This window comes from Oncorhynchus masou, chromosome 8, assembly GCF_036934945.1.
Source record: "Oncorhynchus masou masou isolate Uvic2021 chromosome 8, UVic_Omas_1.1, whole genome shotgun sequence".
Taxonomy (NCBI): Eukaryota; Metazoa; Chordata; class Actinopteri; order Salmoniformes; family Salmonidae; genus Oncorhynchus; species Oncorhynchus masou.
The window spans coordinates 5,645,847-5,667,485 of NC_088219.1; positions in this window are offsets into that span (position 1 = coordinate 5,645,847).

Consider the following 21,639-nt stretch of genomic DNA (forward strand, 5'->3'; position numbering starts at 1 on the left):
ACTGATGACAGCAGCAACAACATCACTGATGACAGCAGCAACAACATCACTGATGACAGCAACAACATCACTGATGACAGCAACAACAACTGATCAGCAACAACATCACTGATGACAGCAACAGCAACAACATCACTGATGACAGCAACAGCAACAACATCACTGATGACAGCAGCAACAACATCACTGATGACAGCAGCAACAACATCACTGATGACAGCAGCAACAACATCACTGATGACAGCACATCAACAACAACATCACTGATGAGCAGCAACAACATCACTGATGACAGCAGCAACAACATCACTGATGACAGCAGCAACAACATCACTGATGACAGCAGCAACAACATCACTGATGACAGCAGCAACAACATCACTGATGACAGCAGCAACAACATCACTGATGACAGCAGCAACAACATCACTGATGACAGCAACAACAACATCACTGATGACAGCAGCAACAACATCACTGATGACAGCAGCAACATCACTGATGACAGCAACAACATCACTGATGACAGCAACAACATCACTGATGACAGCAACAACAACATCACTGATGACAGCAACAACAACAACATCACTGATGACAGCAGCAACAACATCACTGATGACAGCAACAACAACATCACTGATGACAGCAGCAACAACATCACTGATGACAGCAACAACAACATCACTGATGACAGCAGCACAACATCACAACAACATCACTGATGACAGCAACAACAACATCACTGATGACAGCTGATGACAGCAACAACATCACTGATGACAGCAACAACAACATCACTGATGACAGCAGCAACAACATCACTGATGACAGCAGCAACAACATCACTGATGAGCAGCAACAACATCACTGATGACAGCAGCAACAACATCACTGATGACAGCAGCAACAACAACATCACTGATGACAGCAGCAACAACATCACTGATGACAGCAGCAACAACATCACTGATGACAGACAACATCACTGATGACAGCAGCAACAACATCACTGATGACAGCAGCAACAACATCACTGATGACAGCAGCAACAACATCACTGATGACACAGCAACAACATCACTGATGATGCAACAACAACACAGCAACATCACAACAAACAACATCACTGATGACAGCAGCAACAACATCACTGATGACAGCAGCAACAACATCACTGATGACAGCAGCAACAACATCACTGATGACAGCAGCAACAACATCACTGATGACAGCAGCAACAACATCACTGATGACAGCAGCAACAACATCACTGATGACAGCAGCAACAACATCACTGATGACAGCAGCAACAACATCACTGATGACAGCAGCAACAACATCACTGATGACAGCAGCAACAACATCACTGATGACAGCAGCAACAACATCACTGATGACAGCAGCAACAACATCACTGATGACAGCAGCAACAACATCACTGATGACAGCAACAACAACATCACTGATGACAGCAGCAACAACATCACTGATGACAGCAACAACATCACTGATGACAGCAACAACATCACTGATGACAGCAGCAACAACATCACTGATGACAGCAACAACAACACTGATGACAGCAACAACATCACTGATGACAGCAGCAACAACATCACTGATGACAGCATCACAACAACAACATCACTGATGACAGCAGCAACAACAACATCACTGATGACAGCAGCAACAACAACATCACTGATGACAGCAGCAACAACATCACTGATGACAACAACAACATCACTGATGACAGCAGCTGATGAACAACAACATCACTGATGACAGCAACAACAACATCACATGACATCACTGATGACAGCAACAACATCACTGATGACAGCAACAACAACATCACTGATGACAGCAGCAACAACATCACTGATGACAGCAACAACAACATCACTGATGACAGCAGCAACAACATCACTGATGACAGCACAACAACATCACTGATGACAGCAACAACAACATCATGATGATGCAACAACATCACTGATGACAGCAGCAACAACATCACTGATGACAGCAACAACATCACTGATGACAGCAACAACATCACTGATGACAGCAGCAACAACATCACTGATGACAGCAACAACAACATCACTGATGACAGCAACAACAACATCACTGATGACAGCAACAACATCACTGATGACAGCAACAACATCACTGATGACAACAGCAACAACATCACTGATGACAGCAGCAACAACATCACTGATGACAGCAGCAACAACATCACTGATGACAGCTGATGACAGCAACAACATCACTGATGCAACAACATCACAGCAACAACATCACTGATGACAGCAACAACATCACTGATGACAGCAGCAACAACATCACTGATGACAGCAGCAACAACATCACTGATGACAGCAGCAACAACATCACTGATGACAGCAACAACATCACTGATGACAGCAACAACAACATCACTGATGACAGCAACAACATCACTGATGACAGCAACAACATCACTGATGACAGCAACAACATCACTGATGACAGCAACAACATCACTGATGACAGCAGCAACAACATCACTGATGACAGCAGCAACATCACTGATGACAGCAACATCACTGATGACAGCAGCAACAACATCACTGATGACAGCACAACAACATCACTGATGACAGCAGCAACAACAACATCACTGATGACAGCAACAACATCACTGATGCAGCAACAACATCACTGATGCAGCAACAACAACATCACTGATGACAGCAACAACAACATCACTGATGAGCAACAACATCACAGCAACAACATCACTGATGACAACAACACAACATCACTGATGACAGCAGCAACAACATCACTGATGACAGCAGCAACAACATCACTGATGACAGCAACAACATCACTGAACATCACTGATGACAGCAACAACATCACATCACTGATGAGCAGCAACAACATCACTGATGACAGCAACAACATCAACAACAACATCACTGATGACAGCAGCAACAACATCACTGATGACAGCAACAACATCACATGACAAGCAACAACATCACTGATGACAGCAGCAACAACATCACTGATGACAGCAACAACAACATCACTGATGATAGCAACAACATCACTGATGACAGCAGCAACAACATCACTGATGACAGCAACAACATCACTGATGACAGCAGCAACAACATCACTGATGACAGCAACAACAACATCACTGATGACAGCAACAACATCACTGATGCAACAACATCACATGACAGCAGCAACAACATCACTGATGACAGCAGCAACAACATCACTGATGACAGCATGACAACAACATCACTGATGACAGCAGCAACAACATCACTGATGACAGCAACAACAACATCACTGCAGCAACAACATCACTGATGACAGCAGCAACAACATCACTGATGACAGCAGCAACAACATCACTGATGACAGCAGCAACAACATCACTGATGACAGCAGCAACAACATCACTGAATGCAGCAACAACATCACTGATGACAGCAGCAACAACATCACATCACTGATCACTGATGACAGCAACAACAACATCACTGATGACAGCAGCAACAACATCACTGATGACAGCAGCAACAACATCACTGATGACAGCAGCAACAACATCACTGCAACAACATCACTGATGACAGCAGCAACAACATCACTGATGACAGCAACAACATCACTGATGACAGCAGCAACAACATCACTGATGACAGCAGCAACAACATCACTGATGAAGCAACATCACTGATGATGACACATCACATGACAACAACATCACTGATGACAGCAGCAACAACATCACTGATGACAGCAACAACAACATCACTGATGACAGCAGCAACAACATCACTGATGACAGCAGCAACAACATCACTGATGACAGCAGCAACAACATCACTGATGACAGCAGCAACAACATCACTGATGACAGCAGCAACAACATCACTGATGACAGCAACAACAACATCACTGATGACAGCAACAGCAACAACAACATCACTGATGACAGCAACAACAACATCACTGATGACAGCAGCAGCAACAACAACATCACTGATGACAGCAACAACATCACTGATGACAGCAACAACATCACATGACACAACAACATCACTGATGACAGCAACAACAACATCACTGATGACAGCAACAACAACATCACTGATGACAGCAGCAACAACATCACTGATGACAGCAGCAACAACATCACTGATGACAGCAGCAACAACATCACTGATGACAGCACAACAACATCACTGATGACAGCAGCAACAACATCACTGATGACAGCATGACAGCAACAACATCACTGATGACAGCAGCAACAACATCACTGATGACAGCAGCAACAACATCACTGATGACAGCAGCAACAACAACAACATCACTGATGACAGCAGCAACAACATCACTGATGACACAGCAACAACAACATCACTGATGACAGCAAGCAACAACAACATCACTGATGACAGCAACAACAACATCACTGATGACAGCAGCAACAACATCACTGATGACAGCAACAACAACATCACTGATGACACAACAACAACATCACTGATGACAGCAACAACAACATCACTGATGACAGCAACAACAACATCACTGATGAGCAGCAACAACATCACTGATGACAGCACAACAACATCACTGATGACAGCAGCAACAACATCACTGATGACAGCAACAACAACATCACTGATGACAGCAACAACAACATCACTGATGACAGCAGCAACAACATCACTGATGACAGCAGCAACAACATCACTGATGACAGCAGCAACAACATCACTGATGACAGCAGCAACAACATCACTGATGACAGCAGCAACAACATCACTGATGACAGCAACAACATCACTGATGACAGCAACAACAACACTGATGACAGCAACAACATCACTGATGACAAGCAACAACATCACTGATGACAGCAGCAACAACATCACTGATGACAGCAGCAACAACATCACTGATGACAGCAGCAACAACATCACTGATGACAGCAGCAACAACATCACTGATGACAGCAGCAACAACAACATCACTGATGACAGCAGCAACAACATCACTGATGACAGCAACAACAACATCACTGATGACAGCAACAACAACATCACTGATGACAGCAACAACAACATCACTGATGACAGCAGCAACAACATCACTGATGCAACAACATCACTGATGACAGCAACAACATCACTGATGACAGCAGCAACAACAACATCACTGATGACAGCAGCAACAACAACATCACTGATGACAGCAAGCAACAACATCACTGATGACAGCAGCAACAACATCACTGATGACAGCAGCAACAACAACATCACTGATGACAGCAACAACATCACTGATGACAGCAGCAACAACGGCATCACTGATGACAGCAACAACAACAACACTGATGACAGCAGCAACAACAACATCACTGATGACAGCAAGCAACAACATCACTGATGACAGCAACAACATCACTGATGACATGCAGCAACAACATCACTGATGACAGCACAACAACAACATCACTGATGACAGCAACAACAACATCACAACAACAACATCACTGATGACAGCAGCAACATCACTGATGACAGACAACAACATCACAACAACAACATCACTGATGACAGCAGCAACAACATCACTGATGACAGCAGCAACAACATCACTGATGACAGCAACAACATCACTGATGACAGCAGCAACAACATCACTGATGACAGCAACAACATCACTGAACAGCAGCAACAACAATCACTGATGACAGCAACAACATCACTGATGACAGCAAACATCACTGATGACAGCACAACATCACTGATGACAACAACAACATCACTGATGACAACAACATCACTGATGACAGCAGCAACAACATCACTGATGACAGCAACAACAACAACATCACTGATGACAGCAGCAACAACATCACTGATGACAGCACAACAACATCACTGATGACACTGATGACAGCAACAACAACAACATCACTGATGACAGCAGCAACAACATCACTGATGACAACAACAACATCACTGATGACAGCAACAACATCACAACAACATCACTGATGACAGCAGCAACATCACTGATGCAACATCACTGATGACAGCAACAACAACATCACTGATGACAGCAGCAACAACATCACTGATGACAGCAACAACAACATCACTGATGACAGCAACAACAACATCACTGATGACAACAACATCACTGATGACAGCAACAACATCACTGATGACAGCAACAACAACATCACTGATGACAGCAACAACAACATCACTGATGACAGCAACAACAACATCACTGATGACAGCAACAACAACATCACTGATGACAGCAACAACAACATCACTGATGACAGCAACAACAACATCACTGATGACAGCAGCAACAACATCACTGATGACAGCAACAACAACATCACTGATGACAGCAGCAACAACAACATCACTGATGAGCAGCAACAACATCACTGATGAACAACATCACTGATGACAGCAACAACATCACTGATGACAGCAACAACAACATCACAGCAACAACATCACTGATGACAGCAACAACAACAACATCACAGACAACAACATCACTGATGACAGCAGACAACAACATCACTGATGACAGCAGCAACAACATCACTGATGACAGCAGCAACAACATCACTGATGCAACATCACTGATGACAGCAGCAACAACAACATCACTGATGACAGCAACAACAACATCACTGATGACAGCAACAACAACATCACTGATGACAGCAACAACAACATCACTGATGACAGCAACAACATCACTGATGATGACACAACAACAACATCACTGATGACAGCAGCAACATCACTGATGACAGCACAACAACATCACTGATGAGCAGCAACACTGACAACATCACTGATGACAGCAACAACAACATCACTGATGGCAGCAGCAACATCACTGATGACAGCAGCAACATCACTGATGACAGCAGCAACAACAACAACATCACTGATGACAGCAGCAACATCACTGATGACAGCAACAACAACATCACTGATGACAGCAGCAACATCACTGATGACAGCAGCAACAACAACAACATCACTGATGACAGCAGCAACATCACTGATGACAGCAGCAACAACAACAACATCACTGATGACAGCAACAACATCACTGATGACAGCAACAACATCACTGATGACACAGCAACAACATCACAACAACAACATCACTGATGACACAGACAACAACATCACTGATGACAGCAGCAACAACATCACTGATGACAGCAGCAACAACATCACTGATGACAGCAGCAACAACATCACTGATGACAGCAACAACATCACTGATGACAACAACAACACTGATGACAGCAACAACAACAACATCACTGATGACAGCAGCAACAACACTGATGACAGCAACAACAACACTGATGACAGCAACAACATCACAACAACAACATCACTGATGACAGCAACAACATCACTGATGACACACAACAACAACAACAACAACATCACTGATGACAGCAGCAACATCACTGATGACAGCAGCAACAACAACAACAACACTGATGACAGCAGCAACATCACTCACAACAACAACAATGACTGATGACAGCAACAACATCACTGATGACAGCAACAACATCACTGATGACAGCAACAACTGATGACAACAACATCACTGATGACAGCAACAACAACAACATCACTGATGACAGCAGCAACATCACTGATGACAGCAACAACAACAACAACATCACTGATGACAGCAGCAACATCACTGATGACAGCAACAACATCACTGATGACAGCAACAACAACAACAACATCACTGATGACAGCAGCAACATCACTGATGACAGCAACAACAACAACAACATCACTGATGACAGCAGCAACATCACTGATGACAGCAACAACAACAACAACATCACTGATGACAGCAGCAACAACAACAACATCACTGATGACAACAACAACATCACTGATGACAGCAACAACATCACTGATGACAGCAACAACAACAACAACATCACTGATGACAGCAACAACAACATCACTGATGACAGCAACAACAACATCACTGATGACAGCAGCAACAACATCACTGATGACAGCAGCAACAACATCACTGATGACAGCAGCAACAACATCACTGATGACAGCAGCAACAACATCACTGATGACAGCAGCAACAACATCACTGATGACAGCAGCAACAACATCACTGATGACAGCAGCAACATCACTGATGACAGCAGCAACAACATCACTGATGACAGCAGCAACAACATCACTGATGACAGCAACAACATCACTGATGACAGCAACAACAACATCATGATGACAGCAACAACATCACTGATGACAGCAACAACATCACTGATGACAGCAACAACAACATCACTGATGACAGCAGCAACAACAACATCACTGATGACAGCAGCAACAACAACATCACTGATGACAGCAGCAACAACAACAACATCACTGATGACAGCAGCAACAACATCACTGATGACAGCAGCAACAACATCACTGATGACAGCAGCAACAACGGCATCACTGATGACAGCAGCAACAACGGCATCACTGATGACAGCAACAACAACATCACTGATGACAGCATATGTGTAGTGTCTTTTGGAAAGTTTTCTGACCCTTTGACGTTTTCCACATTTTGTTACGTTTTGTCTTATTTTAAAATGTATTAAATAGTTTTTCCCCCCTCAATCTACACACCCCAAAATGACAAACCAAAAACAAGTTTAGAAATGTTTGCTAATTTATTAATAAATAAACTGAAATCACATTTACATAAGTATTCAGACCATTTACTCAGTACTTTGTTGAAGCACCTTTGGCAGCGATTACAGCCTCTATATTTTCAGGTCTCTCCAGAGTTGTTTGATCGGGTTCAAGTCCGGTCTCTGGCTGGACCACTCAAGGACATTCAGAGACTTGTCCTGAAGCCACTCCGGCGATGTCGTGGCTGTGTGCTTACGGTCGTTGTCCTGCTGGAAGGTGAACCTTCGCCCCGGTCTGAGGTCCTGAGGGATCTGGAGCAGGTTTTCATGGTTCAAACCGGTGTTCTTGGCATCCTTCGATGCTGCAGAAATGTTTTGGTACCTTCCCCAGATCTGTGCCTCGACACAAACCTGTCTCTGAGCTCTACGGACAATTCCTTCGACCTCATGGCTTGGTTTTTGCTCTGACATGCACTGTCAACTGTGAGACTTTATATAAGAGAGGTGTCTGCCTTTCCAAATAATGTCCAATTAATTTAATTTACTACAGGTGGACTCCAAGTTGTAGAAACATCTCAAGGATAATCAATGGAAACAGGGTGCACCTGAGCTCAATTTAGTCTCATAGCAAAGGGTCTGAATACTTATGTAAATAAGGTCTTTCAGTTATATTTATATATATATATATTTATATATGCAAAAAATAATAATCTTTTTTTCACTTAATCATTACGGGGTATTTGTGTGTAGGTTGCTGAGGATATATATATATTTTAAATCCATTTTAGAATCAGGCTGTAATGTAACAAAATGTGAAAAAGCCAAGGGATCTGAATACTTTCCGAACGGGGGGTGTGTGTGTGTGTGTGTGTGTGTGTGTATATATGTGTATATATATGTATATATATGTATATATATGTGTATATATTATATATATGTGTATATATTATATATATGTATATATATATTATATATATAATATATATTATATATATATATTATATATGATTACCTTAAGACTCTTGGTGGGTGGATGGAAGATCACTATCGTTTGTTGTAGCAGGGTGTTGTAGAAACTGCCCACATTTCAAACCAGGGACGGGTTTGGATTCAGAAGGACAGGACTTTAACTTTTTCATTTGAATCACAAAAATGTTGTACCATTTTATTAAAATAAAATTACGTCAGGAAATGTTTGGTTTTTGTTCAAAATGTAAATGTCAACTTTAGGTCCATTGGCATTTCTTATTTTGCTGCACTGGTGTGTGGGTTGTTTGTATGTGTAGCACTCACACAATATATTGCTTTCTGCATGGGATACTATTGTGAGAGAATGACGACACTCCTGCCCATGCTTTAACTTTTTAATAGTGACCTTAAGAACAGCGTGGTTTTGTATTGTTGGAGACAGGAATGTGATCACCAACCCCTCTGTACATGATGAAGGGGGTTGGATGAAGGGGGTTGGATGAAGTTGGGGTCAATTCAAATTGAAGGCAGTCATTTCAGGAAGTGATTTGATTTTTTTATTTTTTATTATTATTATTTTTTTTAAGAAATCTTTTGAAATTATCAGCTTCTACTTTTCAGTTCATTCAAAAAATATGTACTTTTTTGTGTGGGGGGGGGATTTCTTCCTGACTTGATGTCCATCCTATGGAATTGAGCCCTGCTCTAGATACTGTTCTAGGATCTGTTGTGAATTTCTGCCATCCATGGTTAAGGCTAAGCTTTGCAAAGAATAAGCTGATCCTAGCTCTGGGCAACATGGGAATCTAGTTTCACTTGGAGCTTCTAGAGGTCGATCAGGACAAGGTCATCGGGTCAGGGCTCAAAGGTTAGACAGGCCCTGGTTGTATGTGCACTGCCCAGCGACCTCTCACCTCTCCTCCAGAGACTAGGGGCGCTTCCCAAATGGCTCTGGTCTAAAGTAGTGCACTATATAGGGTGCATAGGGCTCTGGTCTAAAGTAGTGCACTATATAGGTAATAGGGTGCATAGGTTTCTGGTCTAAAGTAGTGCACTATATAGGGAATAGGGTGCCATAGGTCTCTGGTCTATAGTAATGCACTATATAGGGAATAGGGTGCATAGGTCTCTGGTCTAAAGTAGTGCACTATATAGGGAATAGGGTGCATAGTGCTCTGGTCTAAAGTAGTGCACTATATAGGGTGCATAGGGCTCTGGTCTAAAGTAGTGCACTATGTAGGGAATAGGGTGCATATGGCTCTGGTCTAAAGTAGTGCACTATATAGGGAATAGGATGCATATGGCTCTGGTCTAAAGTAGTGCACTATATAGGGAATAGGATGCATAGGGCTCTGGTCTAAAGTAGTGCACTACATAGGGAATAGGGTGCATAGGGCTCTGGTCTAATATATTTATATCAGCCCTCTGATTACAATTGAGAGCAAAACATGCTGCTCTGTTCTCAGCCAGCTGCAGCTTAACTAGGTGTTTCCTTGCAGCACTGGACCACAAGACTGGACAATAATCAAGATGAGATAAAACTAGAGCAGGACCTTGAGGCTTTGAGGAGTGTGGTGTCAAAAAAGCAGAGTATCTCTTTATTACGGCTCGACCTCTCCCCATCTTTGAAACCATTGAATCTACAGTGGCTTGTGAAAGTATTCACCCCCCCTTGGTATTTTTACGATTTTGTTACCTTACAACCTGGAATTAAAATATATTTTTTTTGGGGGGGGGTATCATTTGATTTACACAACATGCCTACCACTTTGAAGATGCAAAATATGTTTTTATAGTGAAACAAACAAAAAACATTACAAAAACAACCCCCCCCCCAAGTCAATACTTTGTAGAGCCACCTTTTGCAGTAATTACAGCTGCAAGTGTCTTGGGGTATGTCTCCATCTAGCCAATGGTATTTTTGCCCATTCTTCAAGGCAAAACTGCTCCAGCTCCTTCAAGTCGGATGGGCTCCACAGGTGTACAGCAACCATAAAGAAACACACAGATTCTCAATTGGATTGAGGTCTGGGCTTTGACTCAGCCATTCCAAGACATTTAAATGTTTCCCCTTAAACCACTCCAGTGTTGCTTTAGCATGACCCAACGTTAGGCTCCCTACTCCCTGTATAGTGAAGGGGTTAACAACGTTAGGCTCACTACTCCCTATATAGTGGAGGGGTTAACAACGTTAGGCTCCCTATATAGTGGAGGGGGTAATAACGTTAGGCTCACTATATAGTGAAGGGGTTAACAACGTTAGGCTCCCTATATAGTGAAGGGGGTAATAACGTTAGGCTCCCTATATAGTGAAGGGGGTAATAACGTTAGGCTCCCTATATAGTGAAGGGGGTAATAACGTTAGGCTCCCTATATAGTGAAGGGGGTAATAACGTTAGGCTCCCTATATAGTGAAGGGGGTAATAACGTTAGGCTCCCTACTCCCTATATAGTGAAGGGGGTAATAACGTTAGGCTCCCTATATAGCGAAGGGGGTAACAACGTTTTAAAATGTGACAGATAATGACATCAGTCTTTAAAAGTAGTCTTTAGAGAAAGGCCATTGGGGTTTATAAAAAAAATGAATGTATTTTGTGGGATGCTGTGTGAGTGGTACTGTAGTGTATGAACGCGTGTACATATGTGATGATATCTTTGGTCGATGTGATCGATATTTTGCCTTCATTCCCCACTCAGACCAGAACCCAACTAAAACATGGGATATGTTCTCAGACGAGCTTTGGGACACAATGTAGCAAATAAAAAAATCCGGCTTTATACCAAGAAAAAACGTTTGCAGTCAACAAAGGCACATGGTATAATCTGTAGGAACTCTATTTACCAGACATAAAGTGAAATATGTCCCTCGCTATCAAATAAACGAATGAATCCAATTGTTGTCCCGAACAGATAATCCTGTTGATTTAGACAGCAGGCTGCCAATAGACCACACACTTGACGCGAGATCTCATACAACGAAATCTAAACGGCAGGAATACGGTGCGGTTCGGACAAATGTTTGATTCAGACATTTGTTTTGACTTTACGGCCAATATGCGACAATCTACTGGCTGTTCTTTACGGCATAACGCAATGCGGAGTGCCTGGATACAGCCCTTACCCATGGTGCATTGGCCTTGAACCACAAACCCCCGAGGTGCCTTATTGGTATTATAAACTTATTTTGGTTGTTGTTGTCATGCTTGGTAAATAAAAAATATCTGCTATTTCATAATTAAAGAAAAACCCTGTTGTTGCATTGTCTACTTGTCTGTTTTCCTTTTTAGTGGGCTTGCTTCAGCAAGACTACTCTAGATATCCCGCAAGCACACACACACAGGGGGAGGAGGTGAGAACAGGTGGGTCCATTCTAGCCAATGAGAGGGCAAGTACGTGTGTGAACAACAAGCCATAGAGATAGATAGAGGACTTGTCTTTGTATCTGTACACACACAGGGGGAGGAGGTGAGAACAGGTGGGTCCATTCTAGCCAATGAGAGGGCAAGTAGGTGTGCGAACAACAAGCCATAGAGATAGATAGAGGACTTGGCTTTGTATCTGTACACACACAAGGGGAGGAGGTGAGAACAGGTGGGTCCATTCTAGCCAATGAGAGGGCAAGTAGGTGTGCGAACAACAAGCCATAGAGATAGATAGAGGACTTGTCTTTGTATCTGTACACACACAGGGGGAGGAGGTGAGAACAGGTGGGTCCATTCTAACCAATGAGAGGGCAAGTACGTGTGTGAACAACAAGCCATAGAGATAGATAGAGGACTTGTCTTTGTATCTGTATCATTATAGTGGCTGACAGCATGGGCAGAGCAATTGAGGCTATCTCCATTTTAAAGTAGTACATTTTATTCTTCATCATTGGCTAATTACTCCCAACTTATAGGAATCCCCACCCAGTTGACTACTTTAAAATGGTGGAAGCCCTCAATGACAATGTCCATGCTAAAACTGCGATAGTCTTCTTTTTTTTAAGTTGCCAAAATACCACATGCCTCCACTAACAGTATATCAATGCATTCGTAACAACTTTAACCATTACGAAATGTCAATTTGATCAAATAAGCCTCACATAGCAAATGAGCAATTCCATTTTTGTTTTTGTTTTTGTAGAACCAAATTTCACACTCATTGACCTCCATACAAACCTTATGATTCCTCTTCTTCTGAGTTTAATGGTGGTTGGCATCCAGTGTGTTGCATTATCGCCCCCAACTGTAAAATACATCAATTGTGCGTTGGTATACAAAAAAAGGGAAAAATAAATAACCATAAAATAAACATCCTCCCAGCTAACCCTACGCTCAATTAAAAACCAACTTCCCCATTCCACTACGGTGACCCTGTCTGTTCCTGCACCAACGGCCTGGGAGGACGAGACACCACCACTCAATACACCCTGTATAAGTCAAGTCTCCTATACACAAATACTTCTCTGCAGCTGCCACCATGACCTCTTTTTTTTCTGTGGGATTTTACATTCCATTTTCTGTGGTACAGTTGATAACCATCTACAACTTACTGGAATCCTCTCAGGATCTGTCAGCCTTGACCCCAGCCTCCTCCTCTACAACTTACTGGAATCCTCTCAGGATCTGTCAGCCTTGACCCCAGCCTCCTCCTCTACAACTTACTGGAATCCTCTCAGGATCTGTCAGCCTTTACCCCAGCCTCCTCCTCTACTTTCTTCACCGGAATCCTCTCAGGATCTGTCAGCCTTGACCCCAGCCTCCTCCTCTACTTTCTTCACCGGAATCCTCTCAGGATCTGTCAGCCTTGACCTCAGCCTCCTCCTCTACAACTTACTGGAATCCCCTCGGGATCTGTCAGCCTTGACCCCAGCCTCCTCCTCTACAACTTACTGGAATCCTCTCAGGATCTGTCAGCCTTGACCTCAGCCTCCTCCTCTACAACTTACTGGAATCTCCTCCGGATCTGTCAGCCTTGACCCCAGCCTCCTCCTCTACTTTCTTCACCGGAATCCTCTCAGGATCTGTCAGCCTTGACCTCAGCCTCCTCCTCTACAACTTACTGGAATCCCCTCGGGATCTGTCAGCCTTGACCCCAGCCTCCTCCTCTACAACTTACTGGAATCCCCTCAGGATCTGTCAGCCTTGAGCCCAGCCTCCTCCTCTACAACTTACTGGAATCCCCTCAGGATCTGTCAGCCTTGAGCCCAGCCTCCTCCTCTACTTTCTTCACTGGAATCCTCTCAGGATCTGTCAGCCTTGACCCCAGCCTCCTCCTCTACTTTCTTCACTGGAATCCTCTCGAGATCTGTCAGCCTTGACCCCAGCCTCCTCCTCTACTTTCTTCACTGGAATCCTCTCAGGGTCTGTCAGCCTTGACCCCAGCCTCCTCCTCTACTTTCTTCACTGCCTCAGCATACGACACCTTCTGCACTATTTTCACTTTGAGGGAAGCAGAGGTTGAAGAGAATGAGGGAGGCATCTCAACCTGCCTCTTTTGCAACTGACACTTCCGGTCCCCAGCAACATGGTCACCCCTATAGTTGGCGGCATGCAACTTTATCCACCGAAACGACACAATCCTCTGTCCCATGCCCTCCTGCATACTACCCACATCTTGGAATCTCCCTCCTACACAGTGCTGTGACATGACCATAAACGTGGCACCTGAAACACCGCAGTGGAATCGGCACAAAACCTCTAGCAAGATAACTAATATATCCTAACATGACTTTGTCTGGTAAGACAGACTCTGACAGTTTACTCCTCAGTTTCACCACCGGGTGGCACCAAAACGGCGGGCATCGCGAATACCAGGAATCTTCGACTTCAATTGCTCCACACTTAACGCTACAGATCATTCCTTTCAATAGTGCCGCGTTCCTAAGCGTAAATAAAAAAAAAACAGCTCTTGACCCAAGTTGCGTGACACAGAGCACCTGCTTCCTCCGGGCTTCCTCCACTACAGGTTACCTAGGTTACCTTCACTGATTCAAATGCAACCAACTCCTTTCCCACCCACCCTGAAACCACACATGGATCTGCCGAAAGGCAAAGATACACTTGCTCCAAAAAACTTCCCATCTACTGGATTAGATTCTCCTTCATCATGTCCATCGATGCCAGGCTCGGACTCTGTCCTCTTCACCAGAACCTTACAACTCACTTAACTCACCCTCATCCACTTCCATTTAACTTCCAGAACTCTGTCTGGATTCAGGCTCAACCTCTGCTTCCCTCAATCTCTTCAACCTCTGCTTCCCTCAATCTCTTCAACCTCTGCCTCCCTCATTCTCTTTCAACCTCTGGCTCCCTCATTCTCTTTCAACCTCTGCCTCCCTCATTCTCTTTCAACCTCTGGCTCCCTCATTCTCTTTCAACCTCTGGCTCCCTCATTCTCTTTCAACCTCTGGCTCCCTCATTCTCTTCAACCTCTGCCTCCCTCATTCTTCAACCTCTGCCTCCCTCATTCTCTTTCAACCTCTGGCTCCCTCATTCTCTTTCAACCTCTGGCTCCCTCATTCTCTTCAACCTCTGCCTCCCTCATTCTTCAACCCCTGCCTCCCTCATTCTCTGCAACCTCCGCCTCACTCAATCTCTTCAACCTCTGCCTCCCTCATTCTCTTCAACCTCTGCCTCCCTCATTCTCTTCAACCTCTGCCTCCCTCATTCTCTTTCAACCTCTGCCTCCCTCATTCTCTTCAACCTCTGCCTCCCTCATTCTCTTCAACCTCTGCCTCCCTCATTCTCTTCAACCTCTGCCTCCCTCATTCTCTTCAACCTCTGCCTCCCTCATTCTCTTCAACCTCTGCCTCCCTCATTCTTCAACCCCTGCCTCCCTCATTCTCTGCAACCTCCGCCTCACTCAATCTCTTCAACCTCTGCCTCCCTCATTCTCTTCAACCTCTGCCTCACTCAATCTCTCCAACCTCTGCCTCACTCAATCTCTTCAACCTCTGCCTCCCTCATTCTCTTCAACCTCTGACTCCCTCACTCTTCAACCTCTGCCTCACTCATTCTTCAACCTCTGCCTCCCTCACTCTTCAACCTCTGCCTCACTCAATCTCTTCAACCTCTGCCTCCCTCATTCTTCAACCTCTGCCTCCCTCATTCTCTTCAACCTCTGCCTCCCTCATTCTCTTCAACCTCTGCCTCCCTCATTGTCTTCAACCTCTGCCTCCCTCATTCTCTTCAACCTCTGCCTCCCTCAATCTCTTCAACCTCTGCCTCCCTCAATCTCTTCAACCTCTGCCACACTCAATCTCTTCAACCTCTGCCTCACTCATTCTCTTCAACCTCTGGCTCCCTCATTCTCTTCAACCTAGAATTTCTAAGCAAACAGCTACCCATGTCAGGGACGCAAACTCGGTCTCAACCTTTAAGTCTCTACTGAAGACTCATCTCTTCAGTGGGTCATATGATTGAGTGTAGTCTGGCCCAGGAGTGGGAAGGTGAACGGAAAGGCTCTGGAGCAACAAACTGCCCTTGCTGTCTCTGCCTGGCCGGTTCCCCTCTTTCCACTGGGATTCTCTGCCTCTAACCCTATTGCAGGGGCTGAGTCACTGGCTTACTGGGGCTCTCTCATACCGTCCCTGGGAGGGGTGCATCACCTGAGTGGGTTGAGTCACTGATGTGGTCATCCTGTCTGGGTTGGCGCACCCCCCTTGGGTTGTGCCGTGGCGGAGATCTTTGTGGGCTATACTCAGCCTTGTCTCAGGATGGTAAGTTGGTGATGGAAGATATCCCTCTAGTGGTGTGGGGGCTGTACTTTTGCAAAGTGGGTGTTGTTATATCCTTCCTGTTTGGCCCTGTCCGGGGATGTCCTCGGATGGGGCCACAGTGTCTCCTGACCCCTCCTGTCTCAGCCTCCAGTATTTAACCTCTGCCTCACTCATTCTTCAACCTCTGCCTCCCTCACTCTTCAACCTCTGCCTCACTCAATCTCTTCAACCTCTGCCTCCCTCATTCTTCAACCTCTGCCTCCCTCATTCTCTTCAACCTCTGCCTCCCTCATTCTTCAACCTCTGCCTCCCTCATTCTCTTCAACCTCTGGCTCCCTCATTCTCTTCAACCTCTGCCTCCCTCATTCTCTTCAACCTCTGCCTCCCTCATTCTCTGCAACCTCCGCCTCACTCATTCTCTTCAACCTCTGCCTCCCTCATTCTCTTCAACCTCTGCCTCCCTCATTCTCTTCAACCTCTGCCACACTCAATCTCTCCAACCTCTGCCTCACTCAATCTCTTCAACCTCTGCCTCCCTCATTCTCTTCAACCTCTGCCTCCCTCACTCTTCAACCTCTGCCTCACTCATTCTTCAACCTCTGCCTCCCTCACTCTTCAACCTCTGCCTCACTCAATCTCTTCAACCTCTGCCTCCCTCATTCTTCAACCTCTGCCTCCCTCATTCTCTTCAACCTCTGCCACACTCAATCTCTTCAACCTCTGGCTCACTCATTCTCTTCAACCTCTGCCTCACTCAATCTCTTCAACCTCTGCCTCCCTCATTCTTCAACCTCTGCCTCCCTCATTCTCTTCAACCTCTGCCACACTCAATCTCTTCAACCTCTGCCTCCCTCATTCTCTTCAACCTCTGCCTCCCTCATTCTCTTCAACCTCTGCCTCCCTCATTCTCTTCAACCTCTGCCTCCCTCATTCTCTTCAACCTCTGCCACACTCAATCTCTTCAACCTCTGCCTCCTCATTCTCTTCAACCTCTGCCTCCCTCATTCTCTTCAACCTCTGCCTCCCTCATTCTCTTCAACCTCTGCCTCCCTCATTCACTTCAACCTCTGCCTCCCTCATTCTCTTCAACCTCTATCTCCCTCATTCTCTTCAACCTCTGCCTCCCTCATTCTCTTCAACCTCTGCCTCCCTCATTCTCTTCAACCTCTGCCTCCCTCATTCTCTTCAACCTCTGCCTCCCTCATTCTCTTCAACCTCTGCCTCCCTCATTCTCTTCAACCTCTGCCTCCCTCATTCTCTTCAACCTCTGCCTCCCTCATTCTCTTCAACCTCTGCCTCCCTCATTCTCTTCAACCTCTGCCTCCCTCATTCTCTTCAACCTCTATCTCCCTCATTCTCTTCAACCTCTCTTTATTTCTCCCCCTGAAATTCAATTAAACAACTTCTTGTGAAATAGCATTGAAATCTCTTTATTGCTTCCTCGAAGGGACGCCATCTCTACTGCCACTCGGCCGACCCTCAATTCTGTCAAATGCAGGGCGTGTGGTCCACAAAATTACTGTTTTTGTGGACAGATTCGATTTGCCCCTTTCTCTCCGATTCACCTCAAGCAGCCTTGTCCTGTAAAACCGATGTTGACCACAGGAGGGAACATTTACTGGAAATTTGACATGTTTAAGAGTACATTATAAACAGTGTCTAAAAATAAGCTAAATAAAATGGGTATTTTGAATAAATTAATGTGGATTTTTTTTTCAGAATGTAGACATACTCCATATGTTAAGGTAGGTTTTCGTCAAATCGGTCCTTGACGCAAAGATCTAGAATACGTTTGCCTTTATTCACACAGCCGAATTCATATTACAAACGAGGAAATCCATTTAGGGCGTGTTATCCTGTCCGGAAGTTGATTGATTGATTGATGGGCACGCTCCTATCAGGTGAGAGTGCATGTGTGTGTCTATGTATTCATGCGCTCTTCACGGTGCCGCGCGTACTGCAGCCATACAGCACCCAAAGTTAACGTTTCAGATGCAAGACGGTTTGTTGCAGAATGAAATGCTGATCAGCGATTTGCGGACTATATTGTTCATTTGCGTTTGAAATACGATCTAAACTGGTAGGTGAATAAAGAATTTTAGCCTACCTGTCAACGCGAATAAGTTTTTAACGCAAAAATGTTTAATGACAAAACCATCAGTATAGTTGAAAATGCAGCTGAACCCATTTAACTTGGTAATTTAAACCGGGAAAGTATTTTTTTATGGACATACCTCATCACGCACAGGCTTTTATCCACCATTTCAAATTAATTTGATGGAAACATCTCAGGTGGGAAAATGCGCATATTGTTTTTAATGTCTATTTTAGATTATTCGCATGCAACTCTGGCACTAATTGGATGGAAAACTAGCTAATGACGGATTTTACCCGTCCATTTGTTGACCGCCACCAGCAACTGGCTGGTGGCCCTTGATTGAAATCAATTGAAAGCTGTCACTATGTTTATATAGAAAAGAGAAATTGATGGAACCTGTTGCTGTGTTATAATGGAAAAATAGAAGTTGATTTCAAAGTCACATTATTGTGTGGTTGTTGGATATGTTTGACTATGTAGTGGAGTTTGTTATAGGCTACTGCTGAATTTGAACTTTTACTTAATTGACTTATATTTATATATATTGACCTTCCTATTTTTTTGTATTGTCCGTTTTCATGTGTCATCTCTTTTGACTGAAACCAGTCGAGTTTTGCGTTTCTGTTTGCCAAACTTACTTTTGAAAGCTGCAAGTTTCTGAGAATATACAACACCAATTGTCTATTTTTTTTAAATCGTCTATTGGATGCTTTGTGTGAACTGTCATTGTCCTCCCTAGAGCCAAGTGTTCTATGGTTTGTGTGAACTGTCATCATTGTCCTCCCTGGAGCCAAGTGTTCTATGGTTTGTGTGAACTGTCATTGTCCTCCCTGGAGCCAAGTGTTCTATGGTTTGTGTGAACTGTCATCATTGTCCTCCCTGGAGCCAAGTGTTCTATGGTTTGTGTGAACTGTCATCATTGTCCTCCCTGGAGCCAAGTGTTCTATGGTTTGTGTGAACTGTCATCATTGTCCTCCCTGGAGCCAAGTGTTCTATGGTTTGTGTGAACTGTCATCATTGTCCTCCCTGGAGCCAAGTGTTCTATGGTTTGTGTGAACTGTCGTCATTGTCCTCCCTGGAGCCAAGTGTTCTATGGTTTGTGTGAACTGTCATCATTGTCCTCCCTGGAGCCAAGTGTTCTATGCTTTGTGTGAACTGTCATTGTCCTCCCTAGAGCCAAGTGTTCTATGGTTTGTGTGAACTGTCATCATTGTCCTCCCTGGAGCCAAGTGTTCTATGGTTTGTGTGAACTGTCATCATTGTCCTCCCTGGAGCCAAGTGTTCTATGGTTTGTTTGAACTGTCATCATTGTCCTCCCTGGAGCCAAGTGTTCTATGGTTTGTGTGAACTGTCATCATTGTCCTCCCTAGACCCAAGTGTTCTATGGTTTGTGTGAACTGTCGTCATTGTCCTCCCTGGAGCCAAGTGTTCTATGGTTTGTGTGAACTGTCGTCATTGTCCTCCCTAGAGCCAAGTGTTCTATGGTTTGTGTGAACTGTCGTCATTGTCCTCCCTAGAGCCAAGTGTTCTATGGTTTGTGTGAACTGTCATCATTGTCCTCCCTGGAGCCAAGTGTTCTATGGTTTGTGTGAACTGTCATCATTGTCCTCCCTGGAGCCAAGTGTTCTATGGTTTGTGTGAACTGTCATCATTGTCCTCCCTGGAGCCAAGTGTTCTATGGTTTGTGTGAACTGTCATCATTGTCCTCCCTGGAGCCAAGTGTTCTATGGTTTGGTACAATATTTTATTACAGCCCTGAATATTCAAATAGTTGTAGTTCCATCAGATACTGCGGTCACATTTTGGCACAAGATGAGCATTGACATGGAGAGAAGTGGAGTCACTGTGCCATGTCGGCTTGGGCAGTAAATTTGTCAGATGCGCCTCTCCCTTCTCTCCCTTCTCTCCCTTCTCTCCCTTCTCTCCCCCTTCTCTCCCCCTTCTCTCCCCCTTCTCTCCCCCTTCTCTCCCCCTTCTCTCCCCCTCCTCTCTCTCTCCTCTCTCTCTCTTCTCTCTCTCTCCTCTCGTCAGTGATCTGTGCTCCTTCTTCTTGGCCTATTTAACTTTTACCTCCCCCTCTGGATTTACAACAGGTTTCTGTCC